Raw genomic sequence first — 18044 nt, forward strand, 5'->3', positions numbered from 1 at the left:
TCATCCCGCCGCCATCCCTGCTTGTGCACCAGGCTCTCCGCCTGCCGACCTCGGCATCAGCCTCCCGCCGCCGCCGTGTAAACTGCCCGGTGGGACCGTGGGCGGGGGCAGGAAGAGGCTGAAAGTGCTGCCAGGGAGGCTGATGGCGGAGGGCGGGGTCGCCCCCAACCGACAATGGGCAGGGCCCGAGGCAGTCTGAAAGCGCTGCCAGGGAGGCTGATGGCGGAGGGCGGGGTCGCCCCCAACCGACAATGGGCAGGGCACGAGACCGTCTGAAAGCGCTGCCAGGGAGGCTGAGGGCGGGGGGCGGGGCGCCCCCAACCGACAATGGGCAGGGCCCGAGGCAGTCTGAAAGCGCTGCCAGGGAGGCTGAGGGCGGGGGGCGGGGCGCCCCCAGCCGACAATGGGCAGGGGCCCGAGAGAGTCTGAAAGCGCTGCCAGGGAGGCTGACGGCGGGGGGCAGGGCGCCCCCAGCCGACAATGGGCAGGGGCGGGGAAAGTCTGAAAGCGCTGCATGGGAGGTTGATGGCGGAGGGCGGGCTCGCCCCCAGCGTTAATGGGTGGCTGCGGAAGACGGGGCAGGGACAGGGAGAGGGCAGGCGGCTTCGTGCCGGCCCCGGGCGCCTCGACAGCGAGCCCTCACGGCCCCCCAAACCCGCGCCGAGGCCCCAAGAGCTCTGCAGACCTTCCGCGGAAGAACCGGCCCGAAAGCGGCCACCCGCTTGCCGACGGCGGCGCCGGTCGCCTCGATGCAGCCGCCTCCGTGGGGCGGGAAGGGGCAGGGCGAGTTGTGCCAGGGCGCGGCGGCTTTGGGCCGAGTTTCGCTGCACGTACGTGCTTCCCCTGGCTGTGCTGCGGCCCGTGAGGTTCTGTTTTGTGGGGGGGGGGGGGCTCTGTAGGTAGGGTCTCTGGGGGACGGGGGAGGAGGCGTGGGGTAGGGAGGACGCCGTTTGGGGGGGTCAGTGTGTCAGCAGGGCGAGAACCGGGCACAGGCCCTCCGTCAGCTCGGCTGTGGGCCCAAAGGGATCACAAATAAGATTTGGCAAGAGTTTTGTTTTCCGGAAAAGATTTTCTTTCCGAGTAAATAGAAGAGGCAATCATTCAAAAAAGGCAAAGAGGAAATGAAACAAATCAAATCAAATCAAAACAAAACAAAACAAAACAAAACAAAACGAAATAAAATAAAATAATAAAATGAAATGAAAAGAAATGAAATGAAATGATGAAATAAAATGTTGTCGAAAATATGTCTTGGTCTTGAAATCGATTCTGCCGGGCGGGGCAAGGCTGCTGGAGCACTTGGGCTCCGGAGCGTTAAGAGGCTGTGGGGTTTCCCCGGCTCCGAGATGGTACAAGGATGCCTCGTCTACCCGGATCCGCGAAACGTGGCCCGTCCCGCGGCGGCCAGGTCGACGCGGCTCCGGGGCCGGTGGCGTGGGACCGCCGTCGCCGGCGAAGGCGCAGCGGCGGCGGCCGTGGCCGCGACGACCAGGTCTACACGACTCCGGGAAACTTGGCCGGTCCCGCGGCGGCCAGGTCTACTGGGCTCCGGGATGGGCGGCCGCCGTGGCCGCGGCGACCAGGTCTACCCGCCTCCGGGACCGGCGGCGTGGGTCCGCCGTCGAGGGCGAGGGCGCTGCGACGGCCGCGGCGACCGGGTCTACCTAGCTCCGGTGCGACCCGGGCTGCGTGCAGCATGGCGAAGGTAGACCTGTGGTCCGCATCACGGCGTGGGCAGACCTGGTGTCCGCAGCATGGAGCGGGTAGACATGTTGTCCGCCGCATGGAGTGGGTAGACCTGTTGTCCGCGTAATGGAGTAGTTAGACCTGGTGTCCGCAGCTTGGAGTGGGTAGACCTGTTGTCCGCAGCAAGCCGTGGGTAGACCTGTTGTCCGCAGCAAGCCGTGGGTAGACCTGGTGTCCGCAGCATGCCCTGGGTAGACCTGGTGTCCGCAGCTTGGTAGACCTGTTGCCCGTTTCATGGCTGGGTAGACCTGGTGTCCGCAGCAAGCCGTGGGTAGACCTGGTGTCCGCAGCTTGGTAGACCTGTTGCCCGATTCATGGCTGGGTAGACCTGTTGTCCGCAGCATTGAGTTGGTAGACCTGGTGTCCGCAGCATGCCCTGGGTAGACCTGGTGTCCGCAGCTTGGTAGACCTGTTGCCCGTTTCATGGCTGGGTAGACCTGTTGTCCGCAGCATTGAGTTGGTAGACCTGGTGTCCGCAGCATGCCCTGGGTAGACCTGGTGTCCGCAGCTTGGTAGACCTGTTGCCCGTTTCATGGCTGGGTAGACCTGGTGTCCGCAGCAAGCCGTGAGTAGACCTGTTGCCCGTTTCATGGCTGGGTAGACCTGGTGTCCGCAGCATGACCTGGGTAGACCTGGTGTCCGCAGCTTGGTAGACCTGTTGCCCGTTTCATGGCTGGGTAGACCTGGTGTCCGCAGCAAGCCGTGGGTAGACCTGGTGTCCGGAGCTTGGTAGACCTGTTGCCCGATTCATGCCTGGGTAGACCTGTTGTCCGCAGCATTGAGTGGGTAGACCTGGTGTCCGCAGCATGCCCTGGGTAGACCTGGTGTCCGCAGCTTGGTAGACCTGTTGCCCGTTTCATAGCTGGGTAGACCTGGTGTCCGCAGCTTGGTAGACCTGTTGCCCGTTTCATGGCTGGGTAGACCTGGTGTCCGCAGCAAGCCGTGAGTAGACCTGTTGCCCGTTTCATGGCTGGGTAGACCTGGTGTCCGCAGCATGCCCTGGGTAGACCTGGTGTCCGCAGCTTGGTAGACCTGTTGCCCGTTTCATGGCTGGGTAGACCTGTTGTCCGCAGCAAGCCGTGAGTAGACCTGTTGCCCGTTTCATGGCTGGGTAGACCTGTTGTCCGCAGCATGCCCTGGGTAGACCTGGTGTCCGCAGCTTGGTAGACCTGTTGCCCGTTTCATGGCTGGGTAGACCTGGTGTCCGCAGCAAGCCGTGGGTAGACCTGCTGCCCGTTTCATGGCTGGGTAGACCTGGTGTCCGCAGCAAGCCGTGGGTAGACCTGGTGTCCGCAGCTTGGTAGACCTGTTGCCCGTTTCATGGCTGGGTAGACCTGTTGTCCGCAGCATTGAGTTGGTAGACCTGGTGTCCGCTACATACCCTGGGTAGACCTGGTGTCCGCAGCTTGGTAGACCTGTTGCCCGTTTCATGGCTGGGTAGACCTGGTGTCCGCAGCATTGAGATGGTAGACCTGTTGCCCGTTTCATGGCTGGGTAGACCTGTTGTCCGCAGCTTGGTAGACCTGTTGCCCGATTCATGGCTGGGTAGACCTGGTGTCCGCAGCAAGCCGTGAGTAGACCTGTTGCCCGTTTCATGGCTGGGTAGACCTGGTGTCCGCAGCATGCCCTGGGTAGACCTGTTGTCCGCAGCTTGGTAGACCTGTTGCCCGTTTCATGGCTGGGTAGACCTGGTGTCCGCAGCAAGCCGTGAGTAGACCTGTTGCCCGTTTCATGGCTGGGTAGACCTGTTGTCCGCAGCATGCCCTGGGTAGACCTGGTGTCCGCAGCTTGGTAGACCTGTTGCCCGTTTCATGGCTGGGTAGACCTGGTGTCCGCAGCAAGCCGTGGGTAGACCTGGTGTCCGCAGCTTGGTAGACCTGTTGCCCGTTTCATGGCTGGGTAGACCTGTTGTCCGCAGCATTGAGTTGGTAGACCTGTTGCCCGTTTCATGGCTGGGTAGACCTGGTGTCCGCAGCTTGGTAGACCTGTTGCCCGTTTCATGGCTGGGTAGACCTGGTGTCCGCAGCAAGCCGTGGGTAGACCTGGTGTCCGGAGCTTGGTAGACCTGTTGCCCGATTCATGCCTGGGTAGACCTGTTGTCCGCAGCAAGCCGTGGGTAGACCTGGTGTCCGCAGCATGCCCTGGGTAGACCTGGTGTCCGCAGCTTGGTAGACCTGTTGCCCGATTCATGCCTGGGTAGACCTGTTGTCCGCAGCATTGAGTGGGTAGACCTGGTGTCCGCAGCATGCCCTGGGTAGACCTGGTGTCCGCAGCTTGGTAGACCTGTTGCCCGTTTCATGGCTGGGTAGACCTGTTGTCCGCAGCAAGCCGTGAGTAGACCTGTTGCCCGTTTCATGGCTGGGTAGACCTGGTGTCCGCAGCATGCCCTGGGTAGACCTGGTGTCCGCAGCTTGGTAGACCTGTTGCCCGATTCATGGCTGGGTAGACCTGGTGTCCGCAGCATTGAGTTGGTAGACCTGGTGTCCGCAGCATGCCCTGGGTAGACCTGGTGTCCGCAGCTTGGTAGACCTGTTGCCCGTTTCATGGCTGGGTAGACCTGTTGTCCGCAGCATTGAGTTGGTAGACCTGGTGTCCGCAGCATGCCCTGGGTAGACCTGGTGTCCGCAGCTTGGTAGACCTGTTGCCCGTTTCATGGCTGGGTAGACCTGGTGTCCGCAGCATGCCCTGGGTAGACCTGGTGTCCGCAGCTTGGTAGACCTGTTGCCCGTTTCATGGCTGGGTAGACCTGTTGTCCGCAGCAAGCCGTGGGTAGACCTGGTGTCCGCAGCTTGGTAGACCTGTTGCCCGATTCATGGCTGGGTAGACCTGTTGTCCGCAGCATTGAGTTGGTAGACCTGGTGTCCGCAGCATGCCCTGGGTAGACCTGGTGTCCGCAGCTTGGTAGACCTGTTGCCCGTTTCATAGCTGGGTAGACCTGGTGTCCGCAGCTTGGTAGACCTGTTGCCCGTTTCATGGCTGGGTAGACCTGGTGTCCGCAGCAAGCCGTGAGTAGACCTGTTGCCCGTTTCATGGCTGGGTAGACCTGGTGTCCGCAGCATGCCCTGGGTAGACCTGGTGTCCGCAGCTTGGTAGACCTGTTGCCCGTTTCATGGCTGGGTAGACCTGGTGTCCGCAGCAAGCCGTGAGTAGACCTGTTGCCCGTTTCATGGCTGGGTAGACCTGTTGTCCGCAGCATGCCCTGGGTAGACCTGGTGTCCGCAGCTTGGTAGACCTGTTGCCCGTTTCATGGCTGGGTAGACCTGGTGTCCGCAGCAAGCCGTGGGTAGACCTGCTGCCCGTTTCATGGCTGGGTAGACCTGGTGTCCGCAGCAAGCCGTGGGTAGACCTGGTGTCCGCAGCTTGGTAGACCTGTTGCCCGTTTCATGGCTGGGTAGACCTGTTGTCCGCAGCATTGAGTTGGTAGACCTGGTGTCCGCTACATACCCTGGGTAGACCTGGTGTCCGCAGCTTGGTAGACCTGTTGCCCGTTTCATGGCTGGGTAGACCTGGTGTCCGCAGCATTGAGATGGTAGACCTGTTGCCCGTTTCATGGCTGGGTAGACCTGTTGTCCGCAGCTTGGTAGACCTGTTGCCCGATTCATGGCTGGGTAGACCTGGTGTCCGCAGCAAGCCGTGAGTAGACCTGTTGCCCGTTTCATGGCTGGGTAGACCTGGTGTCCGCAGCATGCCCTGGGTAGACCTGTTGTCCGCAGCTTGGTAGACCTGTTGCCCGTTTCATGGCTGGGTAGACCTGTTGTCCGCAGCAAGCCGTGAGTAGACCTGTTGCCCGTTTCATGGCTGGGTAGACCTGTTGTACGCAGCATGCCCTGGGTAGACCTGGTGTCCGCAGCTTGGTAGACCTGTTGCCCGTTTCATGGCTGGGTAGACCTGGTGTCCGCAGCAAGCCGTGGGTAGACCTGGTGTCCGCAGCTTGGTAGACCTGTTGCCCGTTTCATGGCTGGGTAGACCTGTTGTCCGCAGCATTGAGTTGGTAGACCTGTTGCCCGTTTCATGGCTGGGTAGACCTGGTGTCCGCAGCTTGGTAGACCTGTTGCCCGTTTCATGGCTGGGTAGACCTGGTGTCCGCAGCAAGCCGTGGGTAGACCTGGTGTCCGGAGCTTGGTAGACCTGTTGCCCGATTCATGGCTGGGTAGACCTGTTGTCCGCAGCAAGCCGTGGGTAGACCTGGTGTCCGCAGCATGCCCTGGGTAGACCTGGTGTCCGCAGCTTGGTAGACCTGTTGCCCGATTCATGCCTGGGTAGACCTGTTGTCCGCAGCAAGCCGTGGGTAGACCTGGTGTCCGCAGCATGCCCTGGGTAGACCTGGTGTCCGCAGCTTGGTAGACCTGTTGCCCGTTTCATGGCTGGGTAGACCTGTTGTCCGCAGCAAGCCGTGAGTAGACCTGTTGCCCGTTTCATGGCTGGGTAGACCTGGTGTCCGCAGCATGCCCTGGGTAGACCTGGTGTCCGCAGCTTGGTAGACCTGTTGCCCGTTTCATGGCTGGGTAGACCTGGTGTCCGCAGCAAGCCGTGGGTAGACCTGGTGTCCGCAGCTTGGTAGACCTGTTGCCCGATTCATGGCTGGGTAGACCTGTTGTCCGCAGCATTGAGTTGGTAGACCTGGTGTCCGCAGCATGCCCTGGGTAGACCTGGTGTCCGCAGCTTGGTAGACCTGTTGCCCGTTTCATGGCTGGGTAGACCTGGTGTCCGCAGCAAGCCGTGAGTAGACCTGTTGCCCGTTTCATGGCTGGGTAGACCTGTTGTCCGCAGCATGCCCTGGGTAGACCTGGTGTCCGCAGCTTGGTAGACCTGTTGCCCGTTTCATGGCTGGGTAGACTTGTTGTCCGCAGCAAGCCGTGGGTAGACCTGGTGTCCGCAGCATGCCCTGGGTAGACCTGGTGTCCGCAGCTTGGTAGACCTGTTGCCCGTTTCATGGCTGGGTAGACCTGGTGTCCGCAGCAAGCCGTGGGTAGACCTGGTGTCCGCAGCATGCCCTGGGTAGACCTGGTGTCCGCAGCTTGGTAGACCTGTTGCCCGTTTCATGGCTGGGTAGACCTGGTGTCCGCAGCAAGCCGTGAGTAGACCTGTTGCCCGTTTCATGGCTGGGTAGACCTGTTGTCCGCAGCATGCCCTGGGTAGACCTGTTGTCCGCAGCTTGGTAGACCTGTTGCCCGTTTCATGGCTGGGTAGACCTGGTGTCCGCAGCAAGCCGTGAGTAGACCTGTTGCCCGTTTCATGGCTGGGTAGACCTGGTGTCCGCAGCAAGCCGTGAGTAGACCTGGTGTCCGCAGCTTGGTAGACCTGTTGCCCGTTTCATGGCTGGGTAGACCTGGTGTCCGCAGCAAGACGTGAGTAGACCTGTTGCCCGTTTCATGGCTGGGTAGACCTGGTGTCCGCAGCATGCCCTGGGTAGACCTGGTGTCCGCAGCTTGGTAGACCTGTTGCCCGTTTCATGGCTGGGTAGACCTGGTGTCCGCAGCAAGCCGTGAGTAGACCTGTTGCCCGTTTCATGGCTGGGTAGACCTGGTGTCCGCAGCATGCCCTGGGTAGACCTGGTGTCCGCAGCTTGGTAGACCTGTTGCCCGTTTCATGGCTGGGTAGACCTGGTGTCCGCAGCATGCCCTGGGTAGACCTGGTGTCCGCAGCTTGGTAGACCTGTTGCCCGATTCATGCCTGGGTAGACCTGTTGTCCGCAGCATGCCCTGGGTAGACCTGGTGTCCGCAGCATGCCCTGGGTAGACCTGGTGTCCGCAGCTTGGTAGACCTGTTGCCCGTTTCATGGCTGGGTAGACCTGGTGTCCGCAGCAAGCCGTGAGTAGACCTGTTGCCCGTTTCATGGCTGGGTAGACCTGGTGTCCGCAGCATGCCCTGGGTAGACCTGGTGTCCGCAGCTTGGTAGACCTGTTGCCCGTTTCATGGCTGGGTAGACCTGGTGTCCGCAGCAAGCCGTGAGTAGACCTGTTGCCCGTTTCATGGCTGGGTAGACCTGGTGTCCGCAGCATGCCCTGGGTAGACCTGGTGTCCGCAGCTTGGTAGACCTGTTGCCCGTTTCATGGCTGGGTAGACCTGGTGTCCGCAGCAAGCCGTGGGTAGACCTGGTGTCCGGAGCTTGGTAGACCTGTTGCCCGATTCATGCCTGGGTAGACCTGTTGTCCGCAGCATGCCCTGGGTAGACCTGGTGTCCGCAGCATGCCCTGGGTAGACCTGGTGTCCGCAGCTTGGTAGACCTGTTGCCCGTTTCATGGCTGGGTAGACCTGGTGTCCGCAGCATGCCCTGGGTAGACCTGGTGTCCGCAGCTTGGTAGACCTGTTGCCCGTTTCATGGCTGGGTAGACCTGGTGTCCGCAGCAAGCCGTGGGTAGACCTGGTGTCCGGAGCTTGGTAGACCTGTTGCCCGATTCATGCCTGGGTAGACCTGTTGTCCGCAGCATTGAGTGGGTAGACCTGGTGTCCGCAGCATGCCCTGGGTAGACCTGGTGTCCGCAGCTTGGTAGACCTGTTGCCCGTTTCATGGCTTGGTAGACCTGTTGTCCGCAGCAAGCCGTGAGTAGACCTGTTGCCCGTTTCATGGCTGGGTAGACCTGTTGTCCGCAGCATGCCCTGGGTAGACCTGGTGTCCGCAGCTTGGTAGACCTGTTGCCCGTTTCATGGCTGGGTAGACCTGTTGTCCGCAGCAAGCCGTGGGTAGACCTGGTGTCCGCAGCATGCCCTGGGTAGACCTGGTGTCCGCAGCTTGGTAGACCTGTTGCCCGTTTCATGGCTGGGTAGACCTGGTGTCCGCAGCAAGCCGTGGGTAGACCTGGTGTCCGCAGCATGCCCTGGGTAGACCTGGTGTCCGCAGCTTGGTAGACCTGTTGCCCGTTTCATGGCTGGGTAGACCTGGTGTCCGCAGCAAGCCGTGAGTAGACCTGTTGCCCGTTTCATGGCTGGGTAGACCTGTTGTCCGCAGCATGCCCTGGGTAGACCTGGTGTCCGCAGCTTGGTAGACCTGTTGCCCGTTTCATGGCTGGGTAGACCTGGTGTCCGCAGCAAGCCGTGAGTAGACCTGTTGCCCGTTTCATGGCTGGGTAGACCTGGTGTCCGCAGCAAGCCGTGAGTAGACCTGGTGTCCGCAGCTTGGTAGACCTGTTGCCCGTTTCATGGCTGGGTAGACCTGGTGTCCGCAGCAAGACGTGAGTAGACCTGTTGCCCGTTTCATGGCTGGGTAGACCTGGTGTCCGCAGCATGCCCTGGGTAGACCTGGTGTCCGCAGCTTGGTAGACCTGTTGCCCGTTTCATGGCTGGGTAGACCTGGTGTCCGCAGCAAGCCGTGAGTAGACCTGTTGCCCGTTTCATGGCTGGGTAGACCTGGTGTCCGCAGCATGCCCTGGGTAGACCTGTTGTCCGCAGCTTGGTAGACCTGTTGCCCGTTTCATGGCTGGGTAGACCTGGTGTCCGCAGCATGCCCTGGGTAGACCTGGTGTCCGCAGCTTGGTAGACCTGTTGCCCGATTCATGCCTGGGTAGACCTGTTGTCCGCAGCATGCCCTGGGGTAGACCTGGTGTCCGCAGCATGCCCTGGGTAGACCTGGTGTCCGCAGCTTGGTAGACCTGTTGCCCGTTTCATGGCTGGGTAGACCTGGTGTCCGCAGCAAGCCGTGAGTAGAGACCTGTTGCCCGTTTCATGGCTGGGTAGACCTGGTGTCCGCAGCATGCCCTGGGTAGACCTGGTGTCCGCAGCTTGGTAGACCTGTTGCCCGTTTCATGGCTGGGTAGACCTGGTGTCCGCAGCAAGCCGTGAGTAGACCTGTTGCCCGTTTCATGGCTGGGTAGACCTGGTGTCCGCAGCATGCCCTGGGTAGACCTGGTGTCCGCAGCTTGGTAGACCTGTTGCCCGTTTCATGGCTGGGTAGACCTGGTGTCCGCAGCAAGCCGTGGGTAGACCTGGTGTCCGGAGCTTGGTAGACCTGTTGCCCGATTCATGCCTGGGTAGACCTGTTGTCCGCAGCATTGCCCTGGGTAGACCTGGTGTCCGCAGCATGCCCTGGGTAGACCTGGTGTCCGCAGCTTGGTAGACCTGTTGCCCGTTTCATGGCTGGGTAGACCTGGTGTCCGCAGCAAGCCGTGAGTAGACCTGTTGCCCGTTTCATGGCTGGGTAGACCTGGTGTCCGCAGCATGCCCTGGGTAGACCTGGTGTCCGCAGCTTGGTAGACCTGTTGCCCGTTTCATGGCTGGGTAGACCTGGTGTCCGCAGCAAGCCGTGAGTAGACCTGTTGCCCGTTTCATGGCTGGGTAGACCTGGTGTCCGCAGCATGCCCTGGGTAGACCTGGTGTCCGCAGCTTGGTAGACCTGTTGCCCGTTTCATGGCTGGGTAGACCTGGTGTCCGCAGCAAGCCGTGGGTAGACCTGGTGTCCGGAGCTTGGTAGACCTGTTGCCCGATTCATGCCTGGGTAGACCTGTTGTCCGCAGCATGCCCTGGGTAGACCTGGTGTCCGCAGCATGCCCTGGGTAGACCTGGTGTCCGCAGCTTGGTAGACCTGTTGCCCGTTTCATGGCTGGGTAGACCTGGTGTCCGCAGCATGCCCTGGGTAGACCTGGTGTCCGCAGCTTGGTAGACCTGTTGCCCGTTTCATGGCTGGGTAGACCTGGTGTCCGCAGCAAGCCGTGGGTAGACCTGGTGTCCGGAGCTTGGTAGACCTGTTGCCCGATTCATGCCTGGGTAGACCTGTTGTCCGCAGCATTGAGTGGGTAGACCTGGTGTCCGCAGCATGCCCTGGGTAGACCTGGTGTCCGCAGCTTGGTAGACCTGTTGCCCGTTTCATGGCTTGGTAGACCTGTTGTCCGCAGCAAGCCGTGAGTAGACCTGTTGCCCGTTTCATGGCTGGGTAGACCTGTTGTCCGCAGCATGCCCTGGGTAGACCTGGTGTCCGCAGCTTGGTAGACCTGTTGCCCGTTTCATGGCTGGGTAGACCTGTTGTCCGCAGCAAGCCGTGGGTAGACCTGGTGTCCGCAGCATGCCCTGGGTAGACCTGGTGTCCGCAGCTTGGTAGACCTGTTGCCCGTTTCATGGCTGGGTAGACCTGGTGTCCGCAGCAAGCCGTGGGTAGACCTGGTGTCCGCAGCATGCCCTGGGTAGACCTGGTGTCCGCAGCTTGGTAGACCTGTTGCCCGTTTCATGGCTGGGTAGACCTGGTGTCCGCAGCAAGCCGTGAGTAGACCTGTTGCCCGTTTCATGGCTGGGTAGACCTGTTGTCCGCAGCATGCCCTGGGTAGACCTGTTGTCCGCAGCTTGGTAGACCTGTTGCCCGTTTCATGGCTGGGTAGACCTGGTGTCCGCAGCAAGCCGTGAGTAGACCTGTTGCCCGTTTCATGGCTGGGTAGACCTGGTGTCCGCAGCAAGCCGTGAGTAGACCTGGTGTCCGCAGCTTGGTAGACCTGTTGCCCGTTTCATGGCTGGGTAGACCTGGTGTCCGCAGCAAGACGTGAGTAGACCTGTTGCCCGTTTCATGGCTGGGTAGACCTGGTGTCCGCAGCATGCCCTGGGTAGACCTGGTGTCCGCAGCTTGGTAGACCTGTTGCCCGTTTCATGGCTGGGTAGACCTGGTGTCCGCAGCAAGCCGTGAGTAGACCTGTTGCCCGTTTCATGGCTGGGTAGACCTGGTGTCCGCAGCATGCCCTGGGTAGACCTGTTGTCCGCAGCTTGGTAGACCTGTTGCCCGTTTCATGGCTGGGTAGACCTGGTGTCCGCAGCATGCCCTGGGTAGACCTGGTGTCCGCAGCTTGGTAGACCTGTTGCCCGATTCATGCCTGGGTAGACCTGTTGTCCGCAGCATGCCCTGGGTAGACCTGGTGTCCGCAGCATGCCCTGGGTAGACCTGGTGTCCGCAGCTTGGTAGACCTGTTGCCCGTTTCATGGCTGGGTAGACCTGGTGTCCGCAGCAAGCCGTGAGTAGACCTGTTGCCCGTTTCATGGCTGGGTAGACCTGGTGTCCGCAGCATGCCCTGGGTAGACCTGGTGTCCGCAGCTTGGTAGACCTGTTGCCCGTTTCATGGCTGGGTAGACCTGGTGTCCGCAGCAAGCCGTGAGTAGACCTGTTGCCCGTTTCATGGCTGGGTAGACCTGGTGTCCGCAGCATGCCCTGGGTAGACCTGGTGTCCGCAGCTTGGTAGACCTGTTGCCCGTTTCATGGCTGGGTAGACCTGGTGTCCGCAGCAAGCCGTGGGTAGACCTGGTGTCCGGAGCTTGGTAGACCTGTTGCCCGATTCATGCCTGGGTAGACCTGTTGTCCGCAGCATGCCCTGGGTAGACCTGGTGTCCGCAGCATGCCCTGGGTAGACCTGGTGTCCGCAGCTTGGTAGACCTGTTGCCCGTTTCATGGCTGGGTAGACCTGGTGTCCGCAGCAAGCCGTGAGTAGACCTGTTGCCCGTTTCATGGCTGGGTAGACCTGGTGTCCGCAGCATGCCCTGGGTAGACCTGGTGTCCGCAGCTTGGTAGACCTGTTGCCCGTTTCATGGCTGGGTAGACCTGGTGTCCGCAGCAAGCCGTGAGTAGACCTGTTGCCCGTTTCATGGCTGGGTAGACCTGGTGTCCGCAGCATGCCCTGGGTAGACCTGGTGTCCGCAGCTTGGTAGACCTGTTGCCCGTTTCATGGCTGGGTAGACCTGGTGTCCGCAGCAAGCCGTGGGTAGACCTGGTGTCCGGAGCTTGGTAGACCTGTTGCCCGATTCATGCCTGGGTAGACCTGTTGTCCGCAGCATTGAGTGGGTAGACCTGGTGTCCGCAGCATGCCCTGGGTAGACCTGGTGTCCGCAGCTTGGTAGACCTGTTGCCCGTTTCATGGCTGGGTAGACCTGGTGTCCGCAGCAAGCCGTGAGTAGACCTGTTGCCCGTTTCATGGCTGGGTAGACCTGGTGTCCGCAGCATGCCCTGGGTAGACCTGGTGTCCGCAGCTTGGTAGACCTGTTGCCCGTTTCATGGCTGGGTAGACCTGGTGTCCGCAGCAAGCCGTGGGTAGACCTGGTGTCCGGAGCTTGGTAGACCTGTTGCCCGATTCATGCCTGGGTAGACCTGTTGTCCGCAGCATTGAGTGGGTAGACCTGGTGTCCGCAGCATGCCCTGGGTAGACCTGGTGTCCGCAGCTTGGTAGACCTGTTGCCCGTTTCATGGCTGGGTAGACCTGGTGTCCGCAGCAAGCCGTGAGTAGACCTGTTGCCCGTTTCATGGCTGGGTAGACCTGGTGTCCGCAGCATGCCCTGGGTAGACCTGGTGTCCGCAGCTTGGTAGACCTGTTGCCCGTTTCATGGCTGGGTAGACCTGTTGTCCGCAGCAAGCCGTGGGTAGACCTGGTGTCCGGAGCTTGGTAGACCTGTTGCCCGATTCATGCCTGGGTAGACCTGTTGTCCGCAGCATTGAGTGGGTAGACCTGGTGTCCGCAGCATGCCCTGGGTAGACCTGTTGTCCGCAGCTTGGTAGACCTGTTGCCCGTTTCATGGCTGGGTAGACCTGTTGTCCGCAGCAAGCCGTGAGTAGACCTGTTGCCCGTTTCATGACTGGGTAGACCTGGTGTCCGCAGCATGCCCTGGGTAGACCTGGTGTCCGCAGCTTGGTAGACCTGTTGCCCGTTTCATGGCTGGGTAGACCTGGTGTCCGCAGCAAGCCGTGAGTAGACCTGTTGCCCGTTTCATGGCTGGGTAGACCTGGTGTCCGCAGCATGCCCTGGGTAGACCTGGTGTCCGCAGCTTGGTAGACCTGTTGCCCGTTTCATGGCTGGGTAGACCTGTTGTCCGCAGCAAGCCGTGGGTAGACCTGGTGTCCGCAGCTTGGTAGACCTGTTGCCCGATTCATGCCTGGGTAGACCTGTTGTCCGCAGCAAGCCGTGGGTAGACCTGGTGTCCGCAGCTTGGTAGACCTGTTGCCCGTTTCATGGCTGGGTAGACCTGGTGTCCGCAGCATTGAGTTGGTAGACCTGGTGTCCGCAGCAAGCCGTGGGTAGACCTGGTGTCCGCAGCTTGGTAGACCTGTTGCCCGTTTCATGGCTGGGTAGACCTGTTGTCCGCAGCATTGAGTTGGTAGACCTGTTGCCCGTTTCATGGCTGGGTAGACCTGGTGTCCGCAGCTTGGTAGACCTGTTGCCCGTTTCATGGCTGGGTAGACCTGGTGTCCGCAGCAAGCCGTGAGTAGACCTGGTGCCCGTTTCATGGCTGGGTAGACCTGGTGTCCGCAGCAAGCCGTGGGTAGACCTGGTGTCCGCAGCTTGGTAGACCTGTTGCCCGATTCATGGCTGGGTAGACCTGTTGTCCGCAGCAAGCCGTGGGTAGACCTGGTGTCCGCAGCATGCCCTGGGTAGACCTGGTGTCCGCAGCTTGGTAGACCTGTTGCCCGTTTCATGGCTGGGTAGACCTGGTGTCCGCAGCAAGCCGTGGGTAGACCTGGTGTCCGCAGCTTGGTAGACCTGTTGCCCGTTTCATGGCTGGGTAGACCTGTTGTCCGCAGCATTGAGTTGGTAGACCTGGTGTCCGCAGCAAGCCGTGGGTAGACCTGGTGTCCGCAGCATGCCCTGGGTAGACCTGGTGTCCGCAGCTTGGTAGACCTGTTGCCCGTTTCATGCCTGGGTAGACCTGTTGTCCGCAGCAAGCCGTGGGTAGACCTGGTGTCCGCAGCATGCCCTGGGTAGACCTGGTGTCCGCAGCTTGGTAGACCTGTTGCCCGTTTCATGGCTGGGTAGACCTGTTGTCCGCTGCAAGCCGTGAGTAGACCTGTTGCCCGTTTCATGGCTGGGTAGACCTGGTGTCCGCAGCATGCCCTGGGTAGACCTGGTGTCCGCAGCTGGGTAGACCTGTTGCCCGTTTCATGGCTGGGTAGACCTGGTGTCCGCAGCAAGCCGTGGGTAGACCTGGTGTCCGCAGCATGCCCTGGGTAGACCTGGTGTCCGCAGCTTGGTAGACCTGTTGCCCGTTTCATGGCTGGGTAGACCTGGTGTCCGCAGCAAGCCGTGAGTAGACCTGTTGCCCGTTTCATGGCTGGGTAGACCTGGTGTCCGCAGCATGCCCTGGGTAGACCTGGTGTCCGCAGCTTGGTAGACCTGTTGCCCGTTTCATGGCTGGGTAGACCTGGTGTCCGCAGCAAGCCGTGGGTAGACCTGGTGTCCGGAGCTTGGTAGACCTGTTGCCCGATTCATGCCTGGGTAGACCTGTTGTCCGCAGCATGCCCTGGGTAGACCTGGTGTCCGCAGCATGCCCTGGGTAGACCTGGTGTCCGCAGCTTGGTAGACCTGTTGCCCGTTTCATGGCTGGGTAGACCTGGTGTCCGCAGCAAGCCGTGAGTAGACCTGTTGCCCGTTTCATGGCTGGGTAGACCTGGTGTCCGCAGCATGCCCTGGGTAGACCTGGTGTCCGCAGCTTGGTAGACCTGTTGCCCGTTTCATGGCTGGGTAGACCTGGTGTCCGCAGCAAGCCGTGAGTAGACCTGTTGCCCGTTTCATGGCTGGGTAGACCTGGTGTCCGCAGCATGCCCTGGGTAGACCTGGTGTCCGCAGCTTGGTAGACCTGTTGCCCGTTTCATGGCTGGGTAGACCTGGTGTCCGCAGCAAGCCGTGGGTAGACCTGGTGTCCGGAGCTTGGTAGACCTGTTGCCCGATTCATGCCTGGGTAGACCTGTTGTCCGCAGCATTGAGTGGGTAGACCTGGTGTCCGCAGCATGCCCTGGGTAGACCTGGTGTCCGCAGCTTGGTAGACCTGTTGCCCGTTTCATGGCTGGGTAGACCTGGTGTCCGCAGCAAGCCGTGAGTAGACCTGTTGCCCGTTTCATGGCTGGGTAGACCTGTTGTCCGCAGCATGCCCTGGGTAGACCTGGTGTCCGCAGCTTGGTAGACCTGTTGCCCGTTTCATGGCTGGGTAGACCTGGTGTCCGCAGCAAGCCGTGGGTAGACCTGGTGTCCGCAGCATGCCCTGGGTAGACCTGGTGTCCGCAGCTTGGTAGACCTGTTGCCCGTTTCATGGCTGGGTAGACCTGGTGTCCGCAGCAAGCCGTGGGTAGACCTGGTGTCCGCAGCAAGCCGTGGGTAGACCTGGTGTCCGCAGCATGCCCTGGGTAGACCTGGTGTCCGCAGCTTGGTAGACCTGTTGCCCGTTTCATGGCTGGGTAGACCTGTTGTCCGCAGCAAGCCGTGGGTAGACCTGGTGTCCGCAGCATGCCCTGGGTAGACCTGGTGTCCGCAGCTTGGTAGACCTGTTGCCCTTTTCATGCCCTGGGTAGACCTGGTGTCCGCAGCTGGGTAGACCTGTTGTCCGCAGCAAGCCGTGGGTAGACCTGGTGTCCGCAGCATGCCCTGGGTAGACCTGGTGTCCGCAGCTTGGTAGACCTGTTGCCCGTTTCATGGCTGGGTAGACCTGTTGTCCGCAGCAAGCCGTCGGTAGACCTGTTGCCCGTTTCATGGCTGGTAGACCTGTTGTCCGCTGCCGGCCTGGAAGTACTCCAAGGGGTCGCTGTTTCTCGCTGCCTCCGGCTATGTCATCGTAGAAGGCGGCGTGCGCCACTGCGCCCCCTCGGTCACGTACATCGGTTCTCTTTCCGGCCTCCGCCGCTTCGGGCCCATCTGTCCGTATTATGGGAACGAGGTGACGGGCCGTATCCCCACAGGCTGTTGCCGTGCCTGTGTCCGTGGCGGAGAAGGGCGGACGCGCGTGCGGTCGCCAGGGCCAGAAGAACACCGCCGATGTCGGGGCGAGTCGCGTGGCTTCGTCCGGCTTCCCGTCTTACCCAGTTCGACTGGGACAGGTTAGCCCAGAGAGAGAGACCGATGCGATCCGAGAGCCGCTCCCCGGCCCAGGCGAGGCTGCGTGCTCAGTCGGGGGAGAAGCGAGAAAGCCCCCAGAGAGACCGATGCGATCCGAGAGCCGCTCCCCGGCCCAGGCCGAGGCTGCGTGTTCAGTCCGGGGGAGAAGCGAGAAAGCCCCCAGAGAGAGCGATGCGATCCGAGAGCCACCGCGCTCCCCCGGCCCAGGCGAGGCTGCGTTGTTCCAGGCGGGGGAGAAGCGAGAAAAAGGCCCAGAGAGAGGGCGAGAAAGCCGCGAGTGTGTCCCGCTCCGGCCCGGCTGCTGCCGGTTTCGTGACAACGGGGAGCCGGGCGCCCGCTCGCTCCCCCGGGGATGGTGGCGGGCGAGGCGGCGGCGCCTCGCCCCTTTTCTGCCCGGCCTTAAGCCGGGGCCCCGCCCGCTCGCCGGGTGCGGCATTTCTTCGGCTGTCGGTCCCGGTGCACGCTGGTGGCCGGCAGCCGGGGCTGGATTTCTGTGGGGCCGGCCCGGGGTTGTGTTGAGCCTGCCCGGGCTTTCCCTGGCCCCCCTCCCCGAGAGCCCCCCGGGCGTGGCTCGCTTGGCCGAGGTTGGCTGCGCCTCGTTTCCCGCTCCCGACCTGTGTTGCCAGAGTTGTGTCCGTATCGAAAGGGCAGCGGGGGACATGCAGTGGGGCGTGTGGCCTCGCCTCTCGGCTTCGCTTGCTTGCCTGCGAAGGGGGGCTCGGTGACGGGAGTGTCCGGCCCTGCCGTGTGTTGTTGAAGTCGTCCCCCTTCCTCGGCCCTAAGCCGGGGACCCGCGTGTAGCGGGCAGAATTTTTCCGGGGCGGCGGTCGGCCGCGGTGGCCGGCCGTGTCCCCCCCCCCAGGACGGACCCCGCAACCCAACAGAGAGCGAGCGAGCGAGTGAGCCCCCGAGAGTGTGTCGTGGGCGGGGCGGCGGCGCCTCGCCCTTTCTCGGTATCGGCCGGGCGCGATCGAGGCACCGTGCCGGGGCGGCCCGTGGTGTCTGGCCTGCCCCGGCTGCCGTGGTTGCCGTTGCCGGCGGGGGCTGGGTTTTGCGAGCGGCTCCGTTCTTTTTTATTAAAGCGTGCCGGTGTGCGGGGCAGTGTGGGGGTGCCCGCCCGGCCTCCGTTCTTTTTCTCTCGCGGCCCTAAGCCGCGGCACCGAGAAGCGCGCGCTGACGAAGGGTCACGGGCCGCCACCGAAGCGAAAGCGAAAGGCGAGAGAGAAGGGCTGGCTGTGTTGGCGAGTGAGAAAAGAGACCGTATGTCCGGTGGTTGGAGGGGTTTTACGGGAGGAGTTGAGAGGCGCGTTCTCGCCCCCACCCCTGGCTCGTGACCCCCGTGGCTAGCACGGGTCGTGCGACGCATGGCGTGCTTTTTTTTTTAGTTTTTTTTTTGGTGCGGTGGCTTGCCCTTCCCCCCGGCTTTTTTTCCGGGTGGGAAGCCGATCGCTGCGAGGCGGGCGAAAGCCGGTGGCCCGCGGCGTGGTCGGTGGCAGCTGCTCCGTTTTCCGTTGTCTTGCG

The sequence above is a fragment of the Sturnus vulgaris genome, unplaced genomic scaffold (assembly GCF_052056855.1).
Source record: "Sturnus vulgaris isolate bStuVul1 unplaced genomic scaffold, bStuVul1.hap1 Scaffold_192, whole genome shotgun sequence".
Lineage (NCBI taxonomy): Eukaryota > Metazoa > Chordata > Aves > Passeriformes > Sturnidae > Sturnus > Sturnus vulgaris.